General features: G+C 38.9%; 1 protein-coding gene across 11 annotated transcripts in view; it reads left to right on the top strand.

The window, feature by feature from the left end:
• The window catches only part of ENOX1 (ecto-NOX disulfide-thiol exchanger 1), a 540,515-nt gene that overhangs the window by 154,402 nt on the left and 360,638 nt on the right, over positions 1 to 25,475 (top strand). For 10 of the 11 annotated variants that reach the window (XM_078390695.1, XM_020797018.3, XM_020797022.3 and 7 more), the window contains one exon: positions 1,692 to 1,780. The gene's annotated coding sequence lies outside the window, so the exon portion shown is untranslated. Of the gene's footprint in view, positions 1 to 1,691; positions 1,781 to 7,050; positions 7,137 to 25,475 lie in introns of those variants that run through there. The other variant, XM_078390697.1, reaches the window with a different exon arrangement.

The following is a 25,475-nucleotide window of genomic DNA, read 5'->3' on the forward strand; positions in this document are numbered from 1 at the left end:
AAAACTTGGTTAGTTGAACATTTTGGCAACTCTGAGTGAGGGGCTTGGGATATCTTTGGGTATGTAGACCCATAACGTTAGGACAAGATCTGTGGTAAAAGTGGCATTGTTAAAATCTTGAGGCTATATTCCGTGAAACTACTCATCTCTTCAGAGGTTGGAAAAAGGGATCCATGGTACAGTAGAAGACCATGACTTTTGCATTGTTTTTTTCTGATTTTAGCAGTTATGACAAAAATACCTTCACTTTAGCAGAATTATCTTTAGCAAGACTATAATGCATTTCTAAACTTCTGAAAGCCGCTAGGTTTCTTGAGTAGCTGTACTGCTGCGAAATAATTGTAGGCTGATGTATATGTTACCTGAGGATGTGGTGAGCAAAGGTTGATTTAAATTCACAGAATAAGGTGCTTTTCATTTTCTGAATGTTGTCCATCAGTTTAAAATTAACTCAATTATTTATCAGTTATCCATTTGCTAATGAATCCTGACAATCTAAATCGACCCTCTGTCAGGAGCTCAACCACCAGCTATGTTGCTATAATGGCAATTACCGTAAAAGGATGCAGTCACTGTACTCTTTATAAATGTAAAGCAAACGCTTTCTGATTTTTAAAAAATACTTTCAATTCCAGGCTGCCATTAGTTTAATTACATTTAATTACTTTGACAATAAAAGAGCCACTGTCTTAATTCCCCAGCCTGGTTCTTGGAATTCTATTCCTAAGAGAAAGGGATAGGCTGCTGATTAACAGCTGAATAGGTTTGTGGGACAAAAGAGTCTGTGATAATGGATGTGGTACTACGTATAAGTGTGTATGGATGGCAAAAATGGGCACTGTTATTCATTATTATAGTTTCTTTTGTCCTGTTACATTATTTTCAACAAAGGAAATGTTCTCTCTTGTTCTCCAATGCAATGTGCATCTTCTATAGAAAGTTAGTTGTTAGTAATGTAGTTTGGGAACTCTGCACATAGTTTTGGATTACTTTGTTCATTGTGTTTGATTGCTGATGTACTTTTCATCAAATGCCCATCAGTCTCAATAATGAAAACAGCTAGGGCTATTTAATCAGTGTAATCAGTAGTTAATTAATGGGAATTCTAGTATATTAATTAAAATTTCCATTAATTGATTAAAGCAAATTTTGACTATAAAGTTAAGAGTAGAAATAACCCCTTGCCAGATTTTGGAAGTAACTAAATATGGCAATAAAGTCTTGCAGAGCTTCAACCTGTTTGTGGATTTCACAGGAAAATATCCCAATATGGATTTTGCAACCAATCAGTTCTCAGCATTTCATTTGTACACTATGGTTTCTGGGTCTGTTTGCAGGGAATGGCAAATGCGTCCACCCAGCATTTGCCAGGGGACTCCCAACACTGTATTTTTTCCTACAAGAAGTATTTTTAAATACTTTAATATTTTTTAATTGTGTAAGAGCTAAAATTGAGAATGTAGTTTTATAAAACCATTTAACATGACACTATGTCAGTTTCTCCTTTTTCTTTTCTTTTCCATCAACTTTCTTGCATCTGGTTTATTTAACAGCATTTCCTAATATTAGTCTTAGTTTTTTTCACTAACGTTATTGTTTGTTAAATACTAAATGTACTGTCTATTCTCTGTTGTAATTTCTGGACTGAAAACATGGCAGACTTTTCTTAAGAATTTCTCTTCTTATTTCAGGAATCTTGCGTGATCTTTCTTGCTGAACATTAAAACAATATAAGTCTCTTGCTGAAACAACTCACTTGTCTATAGGGCATCATTGAAAAGTAAGTGGATATAATTATTTCACTTGAATTTTTTTAAACAATGGGTGTTTATATAACGGACTATGTTCCTATTGTGGCTTTCCTCACTAGCACAACAAAATGTATAGTTTCGCAGAAGCAGAACACTTAACATTTGATCTTTGAGTAAACCACTTTTTGTCATTTCATGAAAGATTGATGTATGTGTTTTAATAAACACAGTCATAAACTTTATCTAAGATTCATATGGTTATTGAAGCAACTTGCTAAAATAGTTGTGTTCTGGGAACTTCATAAAGCATTCACTTTTAAAACTATGTACATAAGACTCCTAGGCCATAAGCAGATAACTAGAAACAAACAATGTATAGTTTGGGGCCAAGCTGTTCATAGCTAGATTTGGGATTGGCTTTACCTAAATAGTAGCATGATTTCATATTAGACATGCCAATAACAAAAGCAGGAGATGAAAAAAGATTTAAGTTTGCTACTCTCTTCTACTCTATTTGTAACAAAAGCAAATGTACTGTATAAATATGGATAGTATCCAAAAGTGTGCATGGGCATGATACCTTTACTATATCACTAAAACAAAACAAAACAAAACAAATCACGAAAACAACTAGCTTTCAGCCCATATGGGTCTTCCTTAAGCTCAATACCAAGAATTCCTCTGTATGATGCAGGAAAAAAGAAAGTTCTAAAAACTGTGACCATATATGCAGCCCAGGCTTCTCTGCTTGTATCATGTTCCAAAATGGGGCTCCAGTCGTAGTGTTGATTGTGTGAATTGGAATGTCCCTCTTAGTCCTTTCAGCCATTCAACATGTTCTCCGCCGGCCCCTTTAGTGGTCTAACAAAGGTATCACACACTCATACATACCCCTCCAGCCTTTTGATTGTACACAGGGACCACAAAGTGTGTTTATAGTAGTATAAATCTATAGTTTGAATCATTGAATTCAAAGGGACCTCAGAGTTTACCCAATTTACATTTTACACCTGTAGGAGTTTTGAATGGCAAAGTTCTAGGCAGGCTCTGTATAATTTTCTGTTGCACAGCTTTTTTATGTTCAAAAAAGAAGTGAAGGCCATCTTGGAGGCTACAGTTCTGCTGGTTCTATATGAGTATGGCCACAATTTAAGGAGCATAGGAACAAACTGATGAATATTCAGAGCAGAAAGCAAGCAAGTATAATAACAAAGAGGTTGAAATCAGTGGACCCCTTGGAAAGGCTGCAAAAGCAGGATGTTTTTAGGCTGCTGTAGAGAAGAAGAAGATCAAATTTGCCAAAAGCAGATTTTGGGGTGGGAGTATAAAAAGCAAAACCACTGTTTTTTAACTGATGCTTCATCACAACACAAAATACAGTTTAAAAATGGTGTGGTTTGTTTTCCTTTTAGTTTTAATGAATGAGACCTATCCTTGGAAAACATGATACATTTTAAATATAAATACAAATACCAATAAATTTATTGTCATTGTAAGCCTATACATAATATACACATACAACGATATTCACACAGATATCCAGAGACCAACCCACATGCACTCACACAAAAAATCCCCACACACTCCCCACCCACTAAAAATCCCCCACTAAAAATACAAACATCTACACTGCAGGCTAAGTAACACTGTCCAACTATTCATTACTGGTGGTCTTTAAGTTCATTATTAAGTGCAATTATAGCTCTGGGATAAAAACTATTCAGAAAATGTGTGGTCCAAGTCTTAATTGTTCTGTATCTTCTGCCAGATGGTAACACTTCAAAAAGGTTGTAAGCAGAATGGCAAAAGTCTCTAAGGATGTTGTGTGACTTCCTCAGACAGCGGGATGTGAAGATGTCATCCAGGGTTGATAGCTGGAGCCTGATGATATTCTGGGCAATTTTAATGGTTCTCTGAAGAGCTGTTTTGTCCGCTGCGGAGCTACTCCCAAACCATACAGGAATGCCATAGGTTAGGACACTCTCAATGGTGCTACGATAGTAGGACAGAAGTAAATGCTGAGATAAATTTAATTTCCCGAGCATTCTCAGGAAATACAGCCTCTTCTGTGCCTTATTCACTAGCATGTTGGCATTTATAGTCCATGAGAGGTCCACTGAGATGTAAGTGCCCATAACATAAGCAAGTATTTGATGCCCTGCTTCTTGTGTAAATATTATAGGTCTGGAAGGAAAGGAATACTTGAAGCTAATAATTGCATTTCTTGGCTGTAATAGAATGTATTCCTAGTTCTCCTTTTTTCCTTATCCCAATTGTCCACTGGTGGCTATAAGAAGGGAGGATGACAGGGTGGTTTTCTTTTTTTTTCTTTTTTTCTTTCTTTTTTTTTTTTTTTTGCAATTTGGGTTCAGTACAGAAGCCTATATCGTGTTGCAGTGCAAAGTAGAGCTCTACTAAAGGTTTACTAATTAGGTGAAATTTCCTTTCCCTACTTTTCTGCTCTGAGGGGCCGGCTCTGCCATTTCACAGAGAGAGGTGACCATCTCTGGAAACAAACTTGGATCTCATGAAAGGACCATAATAATAATAATAATAATAATAATAATAATAATAATAATAATAATAATTATTATTATTATTATTATTATTATTATTATTATTATTATTATTATTATTATTATTATTATTATTATTATTATTATTATTATTATTATTATTATTATTATTATTATTATTATTATTATTATTATTTAATTTAATTTAATTTAATTTAATTTAATTTAATTTAATTTAATTTAATTTGTTATTTTTACTACTAGGGAAAGGGAGAGGTACTTGTGGGATTTCCTCCTCATGTGCCAAAATATGGCCTTACCTTAGATGGTGAGAAGGAGGAGACAAATTCTTTCACATCTCTTATGAATACCTCTGGTTGCTTATAAAAGATGAGATGCATGGGGTTAGACATTTGACTAATATGTACAGTATATTAAATATTTTTAAATTTGTGCATTACATCACTGGCCAAAATCTTCTTGTGTAAGGTAACATCAACATAAGTTACACAAGAGGATTTTGACCTATATGTCATCATTCCAACAAGGAGAACAAGTTAATGTATGTTTCTCCACCCACATTTTATCCTAAGAATTAATTAGGTTGAAAGAGGGTGTGGTTGGTCCAAAGCAGCAATACGTGACTGTGCAGGGACTTCTTTTTCAGGACTGGCAGTGTCCAGTGTAAACTGGTGGGTTAATTTAAGTACATCCTATCTGGAATTGTTCCCAAGACATAACATGTTCCCCTTTGGCTTATTCTGTCTACCATAGCTCCAGCTAGTTCTTCCACCTCCTCTTATTCTACCTTTCCACTCCATCATCTGCTCATATCTCTTACTGCACCATTATCATGGTGTATTCTGTACCTGCCAGCCATTGTGTTTTGCTGCTTCACAGTATTACAGTTTTAAACTTCTATTTTTTCTTGCTTCTGCACTATAGTGCATTGGTATTTTGGGGAGCAGGAGGTATCAAGAGTAAAAGGAACAAAGATGTTCAGAAGACAGTCAACCTTATACAGAGAAACAAACATCACAACATAACACAATCAAATCACCTTTTGCCAAAGACCCACATAACAAGTACAGTGGTGCCTCACAAGGCAATTGCCTCGCAGGACGATTAATCTGCAAGACGATTGGTTTTTGCGATTGCTGTTGCGCTTCGCAAGATGATGTTTTCCTATGGACGATTTTCACAAGACAACGATTTTTCCCCATTGGAACACATTAAATAGATTTCAATGCATTCCTATGGGGAAATGTGTTTCGCAAAATGATGTTTTCACAAGATGACTTTTTCATGGAACGAATTAACATCGTCTTGCAAGGTACCACTGTACTCACATAGAGATAGAAATATAAACTCCGTTTAACAATTTTCTAACAGCAGTCTTTAATGAAGTTCTAATGCACCACAGTGTAAAAGTCTGTTGCTGTTGTTGTTGTTGTTGAAGAAAGGAAAGGCAATGAGAACAGATATCTAGTGGTCACAGGGCCCAATTCATCATTTTGAATGGTGGCGTTCATATTTGCAATTGGTGGTCAAATCCTATAGGTGGATTCAAGGCAGAAAGATGGAAGGGGAAAACGGGAGAAGGCTTGTTTGCATGAAACACACATACATATACACATACAGAGAAAAGCTAGAGAGCAGTGGAACAGAGTTAAGGAAGGCTAAAGTCATTTCACAAATAGCAAATTTAAGAGGAAGAAAATGTTCCAGTTTCATTCTGCAAACAGGGTTCATTCATTTATTACAATTTAATCCCCTCTCCTTCCTTCATGGAACTCATGAAACAATGTATTTTACCTCTACAACAGGTTTGGCTATTGGGAGTAAAGAGTGTATTTCTTAATTACATGTTAGTGGAGAAATGGACCAGAGCAGATCTGTGACTGAACATATGTGGAAAACCATTTCTAACCGTTTATGGAAAAAGGACATCTGGAGAGTCACAACCGCCCAACCTTTTTCTGAGAACAAAAGTGGGCATGTCAGACTGAAGCAGCCATGTTGGTTTGTCTGTCCAATTTGCAAATCCAGCAAAGGTTTGTTAGTGGAGCAGGCTGTGGGGGGGGGGCACAGGTTAGGGTTGACAAATTCTACCTTTCCACACACTTTACCTCCATGTAGCCCATTGCTTCAGGCATTCCCCCCCCTCCCATTGGCATTGTTTTAGACTTGGAAACAGGATAGGAGAAAAGTGTTTGCATGATAGTAATGGAACAGAGGTTGGCAGAGTTCAGCTCTTCCTAGCTAATTAATTATGTATTAATTAGATTGCACCTCCCACTCAATCCACTTCAGATGCTAAATAGGAAAGAGACATGTATGAATAATCATTGTTTCCTATCTGATCGGTCACTTCTATTTCCTATCTGATCGGTCACTTCTATTCTAAATATTTTTAAAAAGCTAGCCCATGTAAAATATAGGCTGATAGAACATTTGGTTACCTGGCTGTGGATGCAGAAGCCAGGAGTTCAATTCACCACTGTGACTCTTGGGTAAAAAGCCAGTGAGTGTGACCTATAGCAGGCTACGTGGTCCCCGAGCACCACAGAAGAAAAGAACAGGAAACTACTTCTAAACACTCTACCTAGGAGATCCTGGACTTGAACACATGCAATAACCTAATTAAAAGTAAGACAGGCATCTGTGCATTCTGAGGCCCTCTGAATGTTTGGTCCAGATGGGCGGGATAGAAATCCAATAAATAAATAAATAGATACATGTTTTTGGATTGCAACTCCTATAAATCCCCTTGTCATTGACAGGGCTGGCCAGGACTGATGGGAGTTGCAGGCTATAACATTGGAACAGCCACATGTTCCCCACCTTGTGAATGATCATCCCCACACAGGTAACCAGGTGGGACCAGCCTCTCTTATTGGCCATAACCTATTAGCTGGTGATGTATTGCCCCATGAATATTGTTCTTCCAGTTGATATTTTCACTTCTCTTTGGTGGTAACCTTACAGTTTGTGACTAAGGGTGAGAGAACAATTCCTGCCCTAAGCGTTAGTTTGTGCAGCAGCAGCAGCAGCAGCACGATGCGAATCCAGGGTCCAGATATGGTTGTTGAGGATAGAGATGATTACACAGAATGTCATTGTCAGCATGATTACAAGGTCACTGTGTCACCTCATTATGAAAGAAAATTATGGATAATGAGCAAAAAGCCCATGGTGAGCCTTCTTTCATAGACCTTGGCTATGATCCAAAGAAGCAATAAGCTCATGTGAGAGAAACCATGCGCTCCAACCTTTGGCATGATACTTAACGCAAGCTCCCTCTATATTTTTAAAAAAGATTTTAATGGTATATTGTTTTTATTTGCTCATCTGTTACAAAATGAGAGACACATTGTTTTGGTTTTAATATTTACCTACTGTTTTCCTATTCATTATAATGTTCCATGCTGAATCTAAAGACAGAGAGGGAAAGAGAATTGAGGGATTCCCTCCGAGGGAATAATCAGTTTGCTATCACTAAACCCTCTTTTCCCCCCCTCCCTTTCCCCTTCTTCTGAATTTCTTTCACTTCTCTAATTTCAGACTTAAGATAGTGAGTTCCAAGAGCTAAAATGGGTCACTTAAGAAACGAGAGAGGTCCCAGCATGTTTGGGGAGCTTTGAAGTTTTGTAATTACTGTATAGAGGTAGAAGAATCATAGGGGGAAAAACCCCTATGCACCAAAGGAATCCAATGAAGACTGAGTGTGTTGAATGTCAGTGGGCAGGTCTTCTGGTATGTCTATATCTTTCCTGAATCTTTGTGTCTAGCTGATGGGCTTAGGAGGGACTGGACCTTGACTTTGCTGGTGTCTAAATAACCCGGCAGGACAAGCTGCCCATGAGGAGCCTGAGCTGGAGCAGAGAGGGAGACATGGCAGAAGGCAAGGGGTGGAGAGCAGCCCTGATACTATCCAGGGGGACTCATGTGAGTTTGCCAGAGAAGAGACTTTTGAAAAGGGACCACACCCTGAGTTGGTGGAAAAAGGAGTGGATTAACATCAAGGAGTGACTTGGCCCCTATGGAGGCCAACTGTTTGTGCATGTGGCTTTATCCCAGTAGGGCCTGGTAAACGGGCCAACTTCAGCAAGATCCAACGCTGCCGGAAGACTTGAAAGCCTGTCAGCACAAACAGAGGGACCATCACTGATCCAGACTTCACACAGCTGACACCCACACAACGGTAGCTTTAGCAATGGAGGCACCAGCTGTAGAGACTACGTCAACTACAACAGGCCCTCCGGACACAGGAGGCAGAAGGTGCTGAATAGACAACACAGTGATAACTGCAACCAACCTTGGCTGCTGTTAAGGTACTGGACCTGGACCTCCCCAGGGCAGTGAAAGGAAGCACCCTACAGGATAACTTGGAGAGACTTGGGGTGAGATTTGTTAGACCTTTCTGAGGCAATGTTGTCAATCAGCCTTGAGGCTCACTTAAATCGACTGAAAACAGAAGGGCCTTGGAGGGTTGGGAGCAAATTAGAAAGGAAAGAAGCTGTGTTCCTCAACAATGTGCAAAAAATGTGTGTCAAGGCCCCACATCCTTCATCTGGAGTCTATCAACCAACTCCAACTGGTCCTTTTGACACTCTGCTGCCTATGGAGGACCTGGGGCATAGACATAGTATACTTTTTAAAAAGGACATTCTAAACATATGGGCCTTTAAAATTCTCTTAAATAAAGTCTTTAAGGTTTCAGTTGTAATAGAATTCCCCAGTCCTGGGATCACCATTGAGAACGGCGTGTCCTTCACATCCACAAAGCTAGTTGATCTCACAGGTAGGCATATGAGCCAAGCCTAAAGAAGCTGATCTCAAAGCACCAGCATGTATTAGTGGCTCTTCAAATAACCTCCTTTTATACTGAGGAAAAAATTGGGGGTTCAAAGATCAGTGACAGCCTTTTGAATTTGGCCTGGGTTGTCATGCTCTAAATTCAGGCTCCTTCCTTTTCTTTCATGCATGCTCCAGATTAAGTACCAACAAGATAAGCAACTGTTGAGTCGGAGAGGAGCACAAATGATTGTGAGTCTCTTACACTCCTGTATGCAAAGTAATTAAGATGAATTATGCTGAAGATTTATTATTCTCGAAAAAACTAGCAAGCTGCTAAATAGCCATTTTTAACTGTTCCAATCCCATAGTTTCATTTTTGTCATTGACTTGAAGTTCAAGGGCTTGGTTTATTTCTCACCAGATGACAATTTTTCTCTGTTTAACATGAGGCATGCAGAGCTTTTTGTCTTCATATTGATTACTTATTTATTGCAAGAATCATCTGTCTTTTTCTCTTTTATGAGCAAATGAGTCTTTTCAGAGAGGAACACGGTCCCCAAATAGGGAAAACAAAGCATACTCATTCTGGAATATCCACAAATGTAAAAATAAAATAAAATAGTTCAGGATACTTAAGTGTGTACTGATAATTGAAATGGATTTAAATAAACAACAAACAAACAAACAAACCACGAACTGCATTTGATCCCTGACAATGCAAAAATGTGGCACAGGAAGTAGTTATATGTATCTGAGAGCTCTTCGTCTTCCGTGCTCATGGTAGCAGCATATCCCAGTCCACAGCCTGCCCCAACAAATGAACTATACATTATGGGATCAGGATACACATCACTGGCTACTTATCGCAGGGTTAACGGTGTGTTATGGATAACCTACCGTTAGAAGAGGAAATTCTTTAATTGCTGAAAACATCTGATTGTCACAGTAGGAGGCTGTGAGTGGGTGCCGGGGTGCACCCTTAAGCAAGCCATTTAATCCCAGCACACAAATATTAGGCAGCTGAGATGAGATCAAATTTCCTCAGTATCAAGCTGGTGGGAGGGGCCCATGTAGGTGAAGGAGAGAAGAGAGAGATGAACAGCTCGAGGAGGCGAGGTCAAGAAGAAGAAAAGGGCAGGAATGGGAAGGCACAGTGGTAGTGGTTGTTGTTTACTTCTGAAGAAGACTTGTGGGAAGATGGCAGAGAGACCAGGAAAGAGAACATGCAAAACTGCCTCCTCCTGCCCTTTGTTTGCTTGCATCAGGAGTCAGATATTGGAGACTCCAGCCACTGTGCTTGGATGCGGCAGCCCCCACATGGACCCTGGAGGGGCAAGGAACAACAGGCGGTCTGGGGATGGGAAGAGACAAGTCACAGAGCCTGGCTTCTGTCACCCATCTCTGCAAACCCTACCTAAAAGGGACACATCCTGGAGCAAAGCTTCCTTCTTCTTCCTGCTTTCTAGAAACCTGGACCTCCTGGGAATTTAAATGGGGTGGCAAGTGACATCAAGGGCCTGGAGACTATAACTCAGCCCTGTGAGACTGGAGAGGGGGAAGGGCAGAGGAAATGACTCAGTACCAGTCATAAAAGCCATTCTAAGCCAAGAATCTGAGCTGGCGCCCATGGTGTTATTGCTGGCATGTGGGGGGGGGGGGCTGTGTGGCACACAAGAGGACACATCACACACATGGCAAATTAGCTGGATTTGTTTTATGACTGGTCTCTCACAGTTTTGATTTCTGAGCCATTAAAATGCCTGACTCTTGCTTCTGGAACACAAATGTGATTTTAACCCCCAAAATGAGTAATCTATAATGTCTTTGCTCCTTGCTCATAGGGAAAAGGGAATAGGAAAGCATGAAAACATTGGCGAATGCTTCATGGCGAAGCCTTTCAAATGCAAGGTATCCCATCTCAGCTGAACTTTCATCCGTGTCTGTGTGCATTGTAGAGATGTGCAGATGCAGGGCAGGCATGAGAGGCCATTAAAGTGTTTGCATGAAAAGTCTCTCCTATTTTAGAATGTTTTTATGGGTCCTAGGGAATACTCTGAAGGCATATGATGCAGCAGCGCTGCAATGAAGTCAAAAGTGAATAATTGCTGGTGCTTTGTTTTCTCCAGTTTAAGCGCAAGTGCAAGCATGTCCTATTGCCCTCCCCCTTCGATCGATAATACCAAATGCTGGATGTTGCTTTCCTGTTGCAGTAAAGAATAGTGCCAGGAGGTGCAGGATAGGACTGTGCTAGACCCTGAAATTCCCTAACATTGTTAAGCTACAGCAATAAATGCTGGCTGACTCCTCACCCTCTAATGCCTTTCCAGTGCAAGGATTAATACTGCACTACAGTCAGTCATGAGGAAATTACTACAAGTAAATATTTTCTTTATGAACATGCTCATAGCTACATACAAAATCGCAGCATTCCTCCAAACTTGGTCAGGTAACATACATGTGTTTGCCACCGTCTTTCTCTCTTTCTGATTCTTATATGGTAAAATCTCCTAGCAGTTCATATTGAATAGGATAAAACAGCACAGAACAATTTAGAATGCAAAAATGGTAATAAAGAATCAAAGCATTCCAACAATAAAAAAAAAGGAAAAAAAGAGGAAAAAAACAACAACCAACAGTTATGGTATTTATCAGCAGGGCATTGCCTGTGTAACTTTTTCATCAGGCATGTAAAGCCAACAACCACTTCTGCCTCTCAGGTCACCTGGGAAAGAGAAGGGGCTAGTATCACTGTTCTGGAGGTTTTTCTTCCTAACATTTTGCCAGTTTCTATGGCCGGCATCTTCAGAAGACAGGAACTAGAACTCTGTCTGTGTTCTGGTGTAGTGTGTGAGACTGATGAGTATTTGTAGCTCTGGGATCAGGTTTTCTTTTCAGGTGATTATGGTGATCAGGGTGTTTTTTTTGTTATGGGCGTATTGTTGTGATAATGGGGGAGATGATCTGTCACTGTGATTGTTGGGTGTTGTTAGCTAGTATTTTGTTTGCAGTGATCTACCCAGTCCTTTGCTGGGTAGAGTTCATTGAACTTTTTGCAACCTTTATTTTTCAGTGCTGGGAGCCAGACTTTGTTGAGTATTAAGACTTTCTTCTTTTTTGTTGAAGCTGTCCTTGTGTTTGTGGATTTCAGTGTCTTCCCTGTGTAATCTAACATAATTGATTATTGGTGTTGTCCAGTACTTCTCTGTTTTGAAATAGGATTTCATATTCAGCTTGTTTCAGGGCATGTTCAGCTACTGCCGATTTTTCTGGTTGTTTTAGTCTGCAGTGTCTTTCATGTTCTTTGATTCTGGCGTGGATGCTGCGTACCTGGCCACAACTGCAGGGTATCCAATATAGTCCTGTAGTGGTGAGGGGACCCCTTTTCTACTTTGCTGACCATAACATTTTTTGTATTTTTGTGGTGGGCATGAATACTGTTTGTAGGTTGTGTTTTTTCCCCAGCCTGAAAAACCTACAACAACCATTGGATCCCAGCCATGAAAGCCTTCAAGAATACACTAATCTGTATCGTTGTCCTAATATAAAATATGGCACCCCATAGCCTAGTGATGGTGAACCTATGGCACGTGTGCCACAGGTGGCCTGCAGAGCCCTTTCTGGGGGCACGCAAGCTGGATTGCTACTCCCCCCCCACAGCCAGTGGTCCTGGCACTTCGACAAGCGATGAGCCAGGATCTAGAGCAGCTGGTGCTAGCAGCGGATCCAGAGTGGGATCTTGAGGCACCTCCATGCCTGGGATTCCCCCTTCCACCTCCCATGCCTGGGATTCCCCCTTCCACCACCACTACGTCTGCTGCTGCTGCCTGCTGGTTTGTTTGTTTGTTTGTTTGTTTGTTTGTTTGTTTTTTTTTGTTTTCCAGTTTGGGCACTCGGGCCCAAAAAGGTTTGCTGTCACTATCATAGCCTGTCTCATAGTGATTTGGTTTCCTGGTGAGCAAGTGCATTTTTTTCCTTGTCCCTGCTGTCTGGTGTGGACTACTGTAACTTTCTCCAGCCCCTCTTATATGACATAATGCTGTACAGCAGGTGGGAAAAGTGTGCTAGGATGTACCAAAACCAGTTTGTTGATCTGGGTCTTAGAAGTATACACTCGGTTGGCTCATCCACAATCTTATCATGGGTAAATGTATTATTACAAACTAATTAGGCATTCAGCAAGAGCAGAGCGTGGCACACAGGAGCCAGGCCACCAGAAAACCAGTGGTTTTGAGACGAATTTGAGGGAGGGACGCCTTATGGCCATTTGTGTCTTTTTCCACAACAATAGCACAAACCCGCAAGCAGTATTCATACCATATCGTACCTACAGCCACTCTTACAGAGCTACCCCCTTCCTCTGCCCTGCTTTCTTTCAGGTGCACTATAAAGCTCCAGTTCCACTTGCCTATCACAAAGAAAAGTGATTATATCTCTGAACATCTTAAGATATCATGATAATAGGCTGCTGCTGATAAATTAGGACCAGGAGGATTTACTCCTTGACTCCTACATAATCTATTAGGGCCCCACTTATTGCAACTTTTGTCACTTAAGTCAGAGTCATATAGGACACACTCTCATCCTATGACCTGACTCGCCTTTCATTTCCCAGACTTTGGAAGGCAGGGTGTCCCACCACTGTGTTTCCCCAAATGATGGTCCACAGGGACAATCCTCTTTGGACCTGAACCTTCAAGCTTGACACCAGCCCTGTACAGACAACACTTACAAGCTAAAGACCATTCTTATAAGTCTCCTCCTTTAGCTCTTCCACTCCCAGGAAAGGCTCTAGTTGACCCGGTCACCCAGTTTTCTTCTGTGCTGCAACGTCAGCAGGCTTCCAAGAGTCAGATGAAGAAAGATGACTTGCTGGTGGATAACAACAGAGCCAGGTGTTCTTCAAGAGCATCTTTCCTGTCCTGTTGTTTCATTTAATGTTGCCACTACCCCACCCCATTGTATCTTTCATGTTATTTGATGAAATTATCTCATTTGTAGCCTGTCGGAGCACTACTGTATTTATGTTTAGTGTAGTCTGGCAGAATTCCTAAAGAATCAAAATGGCTCTGCACTGTTGAACACAAGAAACCACCCTTTTCTGTAGAGCACAGAGCCATTCCATACCTTCTGTGGTTCATCTGGTTGCATTTTAAACATTCGATGCCTTCAGCTGACTTTACTGAGATGTTATTGGTAGACACCGAAACTTCATTGCAGCAAAATCACTGGTGAAGCAAAAGAGTCTAGCTTCAGGTATTCTTGCTGTGCCCTACCTACCACAGAAAAGAGAAAATATGCTGAAAAGATAGGATTCTGCACAGTTGTATTGTGCCTACAGTGCTTTGTCTTTTATTTTATTTTGTCATAGTTTTAAAAAATGGCTTTTATAAATAGTTTTCAGGAAATGAACATTTTGTATTGATTAGTTTGCCCTTGCAGTGATCTTTTTCTGGTGCAATCCCGGGGTCTGTAATATTGCCAGCCACTTTCTCTTTTTGAAAACAAGGAATTTTCCAGTATGAGGACTGATCTGTTTTGAATTGACAAAGAGTGCTCAAATCCTAGTATTTGAAAATGGTTGGAGACATTTTCTAGGCAGGTGTGTCCCAATATTATAGTTAAAATTTTGAAAATGCAGAGAGGCTGACTCAGTCAATGTCCTGATTTTTACAAGTGTACCAGTTAGCTGAAAATGCAACATATTATAATCCTTAATGGTGTCTGATAGAATGTGTAAAGTAGTTAAAATGAATGGGTGAATAAAACTTGCCCTTGTTGTTATTGCTTCACCCTACCACCCACCATTTCAAGATGGTTTTCTTGGAGCTCTTCTGCAATATCTGGTCTACATGGAGCAAAAAAGAACAAGTAGAAGTCCCAGGTGGTAGGAGTAATGTAACATTTCAGCTTATGAGTGGAAGAAATTCCTATATGGAGGATCTACTTCCGTGATCCTACCAAGTTTTGTTTTGAGTTTTAAAGAAATTTGAGGTATATTCCTGTAGCTGGCTTATGGTTTTTGCAAGAAATTGAGTAGGGGTATTTAAAAGGCCAAATGTCCTGGCTCCATTTCTGCTAGAAGAACTGGGGTAAGAAATATAGTCTACCTTCAGCAGACTTCTCATCTTGAGCACAAGAGGGTATCTTGTAGAGCACTGGTTCTTGACCTTTGTTATTCAGATGTTTTTGGACTGCAACTCCCAGAAGCCTTCACCATCAGCTGAGCTGGCTGGGGTTTCTGGGAGTTGCAGTTCAAAAACAGCTGAGTAACAAAGGTTAAGAACCACTGTTGTAGAGCATCTTTACATTGGCATTGTAAACATTCAGGCTACCCTTTGCTGTCTAAAGTTTGGCATCCTTATAACAGCTGGCAATGTGGGCACAATATTGTACTGTAGAGCAGTAGTGAATCATTTCCTGGTGTTTTGAATCATGGATACAGAAGCTCAATATCCCACATTCATAAACCAGATTTTTTTTTAAAACAATTTAATCTATATATGTTTAATGATTTAAGCACCATCATAACGTGTATAGCATTAAAAATAGTTTTGAAATCTGTTTCAAGAATAAAAAGAGAGGATCTATTTTAATGAATATGAGAAGTCCTCAACTATGGCACTTGGAAAGTGCTTATAAACAATTAGTTACAATTAAAATTCCATCTTCTTTTAGTTAATTACCATTATAGATACCATTTTTTAAAATAAAACCCCTTTTGCTTCTTTATTATTAAAAAAATGACCACAATAGTTGCTTTTAGCAATCTTTCTGAGAAACATCAGAAAGTCACAAGCCTTTGGTGTAAAACACTTCTAAGGTAGTGAGGTTGTGTACATTCTGTAACTATGAAAGCATCACTCAGTACAGTAAAACCATGATGTCACTTCCTTCTTCCTTAGCTATTGCAGAAAGGAATTCATTACAAAAGCTAGTAATTTCTGAGCTCTGGTTCTTTTGTAATGCTGAAAAGAGATGGACAACTTGTGACTTCCAGGGAATGATGTTGTCCAACATTATCTGGAGAGCAACAGGTTTCCTGGTCTGGTGTAAAGAACTTAAACAGGGAAATTTACTTGTCAAATTTACTGCTCAAAATATCCAGCTATATTGAAGGGTATTTTTAAATAAGCTTTTATTCAATGGATTTAGATGGGTCTGTCTTTCATTTTGTATTAGTCATGACTTTGAAATGGAACATCTGGTTGGTCAGAGACATACAACAGGGGCTGTCACTTCCTTGCCCCGTGTGGGGGCTTTCTAGAAATATCTGTTTCTTCACTGTGAGAAAAGAAGAATTTGTTCTAAAGCTGAGCTCTCTGGAAACACTTGTACCGCAGCTCCCATTTTCTCTGAAAATACATTGCCCATGCTATTGGGGGTTAATGGGACCTATAGGCTGGTGCCATTTTGGCAACCCATGGTTGGAACCCTCATATCGCAAGGCTCTTACATTCTTTCCTGTGTCAATGTGGAACTCCTCTATTCCTCTTGTAGATACTGCTTAGTCTGATTGTTAGGACTCCTATTTTACACCTTCAGAACATCTAACCTAGAGCAAATATGCAATGATTTCCAGATTATTTACGACATTGTAAGTACAGTGGTGCCTCGCAAGACAAATGCCTCGCAGGACAAAAAAACTCACAAGACAAATGGTTTTGGCAAAGAGGTTGATGACTCGCAAGACTAATGTTCCTATGGCTGTGCTTCGCGAGAAGAATGTTTTCCATTTTTTGTTCCTGCCTCATGTTTGCTGATTTTAAAATGTTTAAAAAGTTAAAAGTTTTTTGACTGAAATTGTTTAAATCATCTGCACAATATGTATGGCTTTAAAGAGCACTTAGTAAACTCTTTGTAAACCAAATTTGACTTTGTTCTGACTTTTTTTGCCCATAGGAACACATTAATTAGATTTCTATGCATTCCTATGGGAAAACGCGTTTCGCAAGACGAATTTTTCGCAAGACAACCTTAACCGCGGAATGAATTAAATTTTTCTTGCAAGGCACCACTGTATTAGTGCAACAATGTGGTTACTATAGTTGAATCCAGTTTCAATCTCTTTCAGGCTTTCTGATCTCAGACTCTCATCCCAAAATATTAAATTATGTGAAACAGTTTAATTATATTTATCACATAAGTCAGTGCAATATTGATTGATTGAGCCAAATGCACCACAGCCCGTGTGTATCCCTTAGAATGAAACCTCAATGTGAAGAACAGCAGCCAAAAATACAATTTCTAGGAATATAGCTTCTCAAATATGCTGACATTAAAAATTGTTGCTGTCAAGGGTGCCTGAATGATTGTACTGAGTGACTTCTCCAAGGAAAAGTCATAGGTTTTTTTAAAAAGCTCTGTGTTTGAGATTCTCCTATAAAAGCTCTACTGAAGATAATGCCAGAGAAAGGGGGCTTCCACATGCAGTAGACTTTCCTGGTTGACTTTTTTTGGGGGGGGGTCTAAATAGCAGTCTTTCTGTGGTCCCCACACTCACTTCACACTCCCCCATTCTCTGCTCGGCTGAATTAGGCTGAAGAAGAACAGCAGTGCAGCTGTTTGATGACATAGCTATGCAAAATTGTAATGTGGGTGTGATAACTTGGAGAAAGTCATGTAAATGTGCTTGGCTGTTTGTGTTGGCAGGGAAGAAGAGGTGACAGCAGCCACCAGAAGGCAACAAACATCAAGCAGCAGCTGCTTTCAGAAATAATAATAATTAACAAGACTTTTAATCCAATTACATGACCAGGTCTGGGGATTACCAGGGTTTTCATACTGCTGCTATTGTGTGAAATATTAGTTGAGCTGTCAGAAAGAGGATTTAATTATGGTAGTTAGCTGTATGGAGTTTCTCCACCCACCGATCCATAAAAAAGAAAAGAAAAAAAGCACTGAAAAGAGTAACTAGTAGATTACAAAGTCAGATGTACTGCAAGAAGCAAAACAGCATTTCTGTTTTTGTTTTCTTTGTATCTTCTCCTGGAGAAAATTGTTCTGCTCGGACAGCTCTATACCTGTATACCAACAGTTGCTTTATCAGCAATTTCATGAATTTGTCCTCTGAAGAATTAGAGGGGAACTGATTTCTCATTAGTCTACTGCAATCTCTCTTTAATTAGCATGCTAGAGCTGTGAAGCATTAAAGAAAAGCTGCTAGCCCCCTCCTTCCCATTATTTAATCTTATTATTGCTGTTGTTCTTCAGATTGGGGTTCAAGTATAGTTTTTTTCTGGGTTTGTTATTATCAAGATCGGTATGCAAAGAATCTACCACAATATCATATCTTTTCATCAAGGGCCTTAGGGTGACACATATAAATACTATTCTCCTTCTTTCTAACAACAGCCATCTAAGGCAGTGAAGGAATGAGAAGGAAAGGAAAGGAAGGGGAACTGAGACTGAGGGAGGAAAGGAAGCCTGGAGGGAGGGAGGGAGGGAGGGAGAGAGAGAGAGGGAGAGAGAGAGAGCACAGCTGAAGGTCAAGCAGTAAGGGAAGGGATAGGTAGTACCTGAATTTATTACTCAGATACAGGAAACTCAGACCCATTAATTTCATTGTGTGACCTTTCAGTAGGTCACTGTTTCACTTTCCCCTTTGTAAAACGGCAATAACTGTACTAACAGTTTCTCTCTGGGTTGGTTGTGAGCAGTGGATAAAGCCATTTTGATAGCAAAACCCTTTTGTAAACTATTAATAGGAATGCAATAAGAGTTAGGTTTTGAATTAAGACTCTTGAATGCATTGGTCTCTTTAGCATTTAAGTATGATTCTTTGTTTTAAGATCTTTAGAGCAATGTGAAATTTGTTAGATTTTTAAAAGTGGTTCGTGCTGTACCTGATTTTAATTGGGATATATTAAGCCAACGGCAGGATGGCTTCTCAGAAGCCATCTGTAAAGTTTATACCCACTTCTTCCTTTGACATCTGTTTAGTGGTGAGTGGTAAAATTGTGCTTATGAATTGGCAGTTCACAACTGCAAAACTCCAGAAAAGCTAGTTTTTATCTCTTCCCCAATGCACAGTGACCCTTTTGAGTTCAAACCATACAGAATTTGACAAGAGTTGAGGGTGTGGGTAGGAAGAGAAGATCTAAGAAGAATAGTTTATAGAATATAAAGAAAATGAGAAATGAGAACGATTTATTTTTTGATAAAGTACTTTGTCTATATAATATATACAACTAGTTTCAGTGTCATGAGAAATGTGTTGGCATTTGTCCATCTTTGTGGGATGATGGATTGGCACTGTCCCTTCTGGAAGGATTTATTAGTGGAAGCTTCATTTCCTTTTGTGAACAAGGAGGTTGAACCTGAGCTCAAAGGCCTGCCATAAGAAAGTCACCTTTATAATTTTCTGCAAATAAATCATGTGTACCATGTCTAATCCTGTGCTTATCATTGTTTCAGAACTTTAAAAAAGCAAATAATACTGACTATGGCTGTGTGCTGTTCCAAGGCTTGTGTTATCCCTATAATTTACTGGTACTTCTTTTCATGTTGGTGTGTATGACAGAACCAATATAACACATTTGCAAGCATCCTTCAGTCCATTGTTTGGGCATGCCATAACTCGCACCATGTTGCATAACCCAGTCTAAAGCATGTCTTTCATATCCATCCATCTTGCATCCTGTTTACTATCTGTGTAATCTTGGGCATTTTAGAGTAACTATGATACTTGGGGAAGGAGTTTTGTAAGGATGACTGAACTGTATGTAAATATTACTACAGTATAGGGATGTAGTTACTGCTGTAGCTCACAACTGCACCTGACTGTTTCTTAGTTCATTTAGCTGTTTCTATCAACAGGAACTTTCAAAAAGATAACTGCCAAAATGTAGAAAAATGTAGAGATCTTGCTTGACCCATTTTTAGACGGTGTAGCCCCCTTTGTTTCCTAAATAAGTATGTATATCTCACATGATGTTCATGGAGGCATACTAGACCCATCCCCGTTCAGATACCCCAGTAGTTTCTCCACATGTGAAGAAGCTACCTGGATAGAGCATCTCACCTTCCTCACACTGCTTTATGCCAGGTTTAGGATCCCAGTTTTTCACCCCATCCTCAACTTCCACACACAGCCTACTAACATGTTAATTTTTCTCATACTAGACATTCCTCTGGTGTTTGTTGATAGCAAGGAAATCAGATAGTTCTTGGCACTTTGAAAGGAAAATTCATCTGGACATCCTTTTTAAACATTTCAGCCCTATTCTGGGCATGAAAATATCACTTAGGGTGAATTAGTTTTCTTGTCAGTGTTTTGTCTTTTTATTCTACTATTTCTGAGTAGACAATGGAATCAGCCAAGCTGATACCTTGAAGTATTAGCTTCAAGGTGATGGTTTTATTCTATAAAGCCTTAAATGGCTTGGGACCTCTTTACATGGCAGAATGTCTGCTCCCAGCAGGGACTGCCTACTCTACTCATTCCTCCCAGGCTAGATGCCTGAGGGCACTCACCCTGAGGGTGGCCCAGAAAGAGAGAACAAGAAACCCAGTCTTCTTGGTGGTTGTTCCCTGCCTCTGGAATTCAGCTGGCCTCCTGGTGGGCATCTTTTAAGAAACTTTTAAAAGCACATCTATTCCAACAGGCTTTTCAAGACTCTGATAATCTAAGAATTTGTTTTGTTCTTTTATTCTACAGCCACCATTTTTAGCCTTGTCTAATTTTGTTTAGAGTTTTAATTTAATAAATGCAATGTATTTTGCTAACAGCGTTCCGTGTCTAAGTCGCACTGGCCATGTGACCATGGAAGATTGTTTTCGGACAAACGCTGGCTCTATGGCTTGGAAACGGGGATGAGCACCGCCCCCTAGAGTCGAACACAACTAGACAAAAATTGTCAAGGGGAACCTTTACCTTTACCTTTACCTTTAATGTATTTTGACTGTTTTTATGCTCTTTAATGGCTTGTGAACTGCCCAGAGTGGCCATTGGTGAGATGAAGAGTAAGTAAGTAAGTAAGTAAGTAAGTAAGTAAGTAAGTAAGTAAGTAAGTAAGTAAGTTAGTTAGTTAGTTAGTTAGTTAGTTAGTTAGTTAGTTAGTTAGTTAGTTAGTTAATTAATTAATTAATTAATTAATTAATTAATTAATAAAACATGCTTTTATTTAATCTACAGTTCATATAAAAAGATATAAAAACATGTAATCATAAAAAAATCATAAAAAATGAAAACATATTTAAACACAATCTAAAATGTGAAGACTATAATTCATAGCCCTAAGCTTTGACACATATCAAAAATATAGAAGGGTTCTGTTACCCAAAAGAATTAAACCAGCTAGCATAAATTTCTTTGGTTGTTGTTCATATTGCTTTCTACTTTCTGCTCCCTCTTTCTTCTGATTCAACTGCTTTTATACTATTTTGCAATCAATTTTATCTGTTCATTTCATTTAATTTCAACCAATAAGATTCATAACTTCCACTTGCTTTATTTGTGTTTCTTTCATTTCTTTCACCAATCACTGAGTTTCTATGCATTCCTATTAAACATCCTTATTTTTTTCCTATTGCTACTGTTAACACAATTTCTTTTCAAGAATCCATTTGTCCTATCATGGAGTTTAAAACTAGTTGAAATAACATTTACATAGCATTCATTGTTATTACCTATGACTTATGCGGTGTGTAAATAATTGCAGCTTGCAAGGATTTCACTTTCCAAAGAGCACTGCTATTACTTAGCTTTAAAACATGTATGTTTACATTATCAGGCTAATTTAATGAAAAGGAGCTTGCTGAGATCTTTTTCAAACCATTTGCACTAGTAAAGAGGAAAAGAATACCATATATTTTCTAATTTTTTCTTTTCCTGTTTCTAAAGAATCTCCAAGTGTCCTAAAAAGGAAAACATCCAGTCTCTGTTTACTGTTTCTGCTAACAAGTTTAAAAGAAAACAAACCCTTTCAGGCCACTTAAGCAAAAAGTTTTTAACCCACAATTCCAGCCCAAACATTCCCTTCTTCTGTTGACTGGACTGGTGACTGCTCAGAGACTCAAGGCTAAAAACATTTGAAGTTTGTTTATGCTTGCTGGGGTGTACTAGGATGCATTTTGTTTGATGAGAGAAAATCCTTTTCTCTTTTAAAAAATATTTTCAGAGTTCTTTTAACGAAAGTTTTAATGAGATTCTTTTTTTAAATAAATATTTTATTAGTTTTCAATCTATCTACATTGTTTGTGCTTATCAAACATCGTGTTACATGGTTTGCTTACAATTATTTGTTTTTTACATCTCAGTGTCTTCCCGGTTGTCCCCCCAAATTCCAGACATCTTTCAAACATTCAATCCATTCATGTACAGATTTTAGTATATGACTACTATCATAATATTACTGTCATATTGTATAATCTTCTCAAGGTCTTCTAATAACATTATTATTCTCTAACAAGTGGACAATGCATTATGACATTTTAAACATTAATTATCTCTTGTCTTTAATAATGTGTTTTCATTCATTCTAGAATTTTTCTTGAATTCAAAAAAGAATGGAATCTGGAAATTTTTTGACATGTCTTGCCATGTCCAGCATAATAATGGATAATTGCAGTCTGGACCTGCAGGTTCTGCACAAGTTAGTAGCACCTTATGTATGGAAAATAGGATTTCTTCCACTGGGCTTTTGCCTACAAACGAATGAAGGAGGAAAGCTTGAGATACCAGGACTTCAACCCATAATGTGCTGCAGAAGAAGTCTGAGATATAGTTGCACCAGATACAGCTCAGTATGTATGAATGATTATAAATATTTAAACAACCAACTATATTTTGTTGGTTTTGTTTTTAGCCCAGGGCAAATGCAATTGTCATAATGGTGGAATATGTATTCACTTTTCTTATTAGTTTCTCATAGTAGGTCTATATGAGACTGATTTACTATAATAAGAAATGGGTTTGTGATGCCTGGAGGGGATACCAGGAAGCAACTCTGCATGATTAGTTCACTAGAATAGAGTAAGAATGTTCTTGGAGCACATGTTCTAAGCCTGAGTTGATATTCTTCAACACCACCCATTATTTCTGTGTTGTTATTGTGCAATTATAGAACTGATGGCACCTAAATGTCCAAGACAGCAACAAACTGAAACAAGATAAACCAGAACAGCCATTCAGACAGCTAATGTAGTGCAGTTTGTTCTGCTGCTTTTCATCTCATAGGTTTTTGCAGTCTGCTCCAAGATGAATCACACTGGCAGAGTTGCCAACACTTTTCTTTGTTGGAGTAAGACTTACATGAACCTTGTGATCTAAGAGGATCCTTTGCAAGTGACTCTTAGGGTGCAAAATCCCAGAGTTCTTTCTTTACTGTGCTAAGGCAGCAAACAGAGTAATGTAGCCTTATACAGAGATGCCTTGTTCAGCATATTGCAGTTATAGCCATTCCAACATATAATTTTCCTGTAAGAGGTTATTGCATGGCCTTTCTCAGTCTAGGTCCTGTCAGATGTTTTTCACTTCTACTACTGTCCACCATATTCAGCATTGCCAATAGGCAAAAATAATCTGGAGGGACCCCACTTTTGGAAGGGGGGTGTAAACAGAAAAGGGGAGAAGAGAGGAATAGAAGACAGGTAGTATTTTAATGCATGTGCATGTATATGCATGTGTAAAGGAGAAACCAGTAAAAAAAAATGGTGCTTGTCATCTAAATTTTAACTGCAGGGGAGAGGAGCAAGGGAAACAGGGTGGATGTTGACAGGTATAGCTTACTTATTCTTAGATGTTATTTGTGACCTTCCTCTAAGGAGCTGATTGTTGCATACATGTGCCTTTATTAAGCTACATTGCACCAATTTTATTTCAGGTGAGAATGAGGAATCCAAGCCCAAACCTTTAGGAAAGAGTTGGCTTAGAGAGGGAATCGGAAGAGGAAGCTTACCATGCACAGGGGGTCTCTGGCAGGAAGGAAAGGAACCTGCAGAGCTTTGTGGCAAAATGTAGAGATCATTCATTCATTCATTCATTCATTCATTCATTCATTCATTCATTCATTCATTCATTCATTCATTCATTCATTCATTCATTCAGTGTACATAAAAATCATAAAAACTCATTCTCAAATACAAAGATATATATTTTTAAAAAACGATAACTGTGCCTGTGGGGTTTCAGAGAATGTAAGCAACCTGACTTTGTTTCCAGTGGTTTGGCCTGGAGCATACAGAAGAGCGTGAGGCCAAAGTAAGTAAGTAAGTAAGTAAGTAAGTAAGTAAGTAAGTAAGTAAGTAAGTAAGTAAGTAAGTAAGTAAGTAAGTAAGTAAGTAAGTAAGTAAGTAAGTAAGTAAGTAAGTAAGTAAGTAAGTAAGTAAGTAAGTAAGTAAGTAAGTAAGTAAGTAAGTAAGTAAGTATGAGACATTGCTTCTGCCTTGCTGGCAAGCCAATAACTCCACTTTGTTTGAGAGAAGACTGGTAAATGTAAAGACTAATATTTTTCAGGTAACAAATGCTCCTGTTGCTGTAGGTAGGGATACTGGAGAATTTTTAGTCCACATGTCCCATGGAACACCTGTGCAAGTGCTGGGCTGAATCAGGTTGAACCACCAAACTGCGGTTCATGCCCATCTCTCTCTCTCCAACTTCTCTGAGTGGTGGAGTAACAATGGACAATTTATAAAAATTTGAGCTGGAGTATACAGACAAAATATCTGCAGCTCTCAGTTGAATCAGAGCACATCCAGAGCTGATACTTAGAGAGCAAATGATAGTGTGTGAAATAGCACATGATGGCACTGACATATTCAAAAGGGACGAGGTAAAAGCTAGAACGGAATGGGGACTTTTAAATAGCAATTGATGGCAAAGACAGTGGAATGTGCTGGATAAACATCCAAACAATATTTTAGACCACAACCCCAATGTTCATAATTCTTTTATTAACCCTCCAGTTGGGTGGATCTGGTAAATTTGGTTGGACTGCCTCAATAGTCACAATTCTGGGTTGCTTTTTGCCATATCAGTTTTCTGCCAGGAACGGGTACTAGAATATTGTTCCCAGGGGCATTTTTGCATCAGTCCCCTCTGGGGACTGGGTTTGGTGAATTTGGTTGGGCTGGCCTATGTGGAAGTCCCCATTCTGGGATCTTTTTTTTTGCTGTTTTGGGCCACTGTGTTCCATTCTGGTGTATTTTGGGGTAATTAAGGGTTAATGAAGGAGTAAAATTCTTTGGCTTTGAGGCCTAAAATATTGTTTGGATGTTTGTCCAGCACGTTCCACAGTTTTGGGCACCAATTTTTTATTAAGAAGTCCACAATCTGTTCCATTCTTTTCTCTTCCAGCTTTTACCTACTCCCCATTAGAAGACTTTTCTTCATTACTTTTTTGTTTTCTATAGAGCAGGTGCTGTACCAGTTATGGAAAGGTAAGCCGATTTTTGAGATCTGGATGGATGC

Source organism: Pogona vitticeps, chromosome 3 (genome assembly GCF_051106095.1).
Source record: "Pogona vitticeps strain Pit_001003342236 chromosome 3, PviZW2.1, whole genome shotgun sequence".
Classification (NCBI taxonomy): Eukaryota; Metazoa; Chordata; class Lepidosauria; order Squamata; family Agamidae; genus Pogona; species Pogona vitticeps.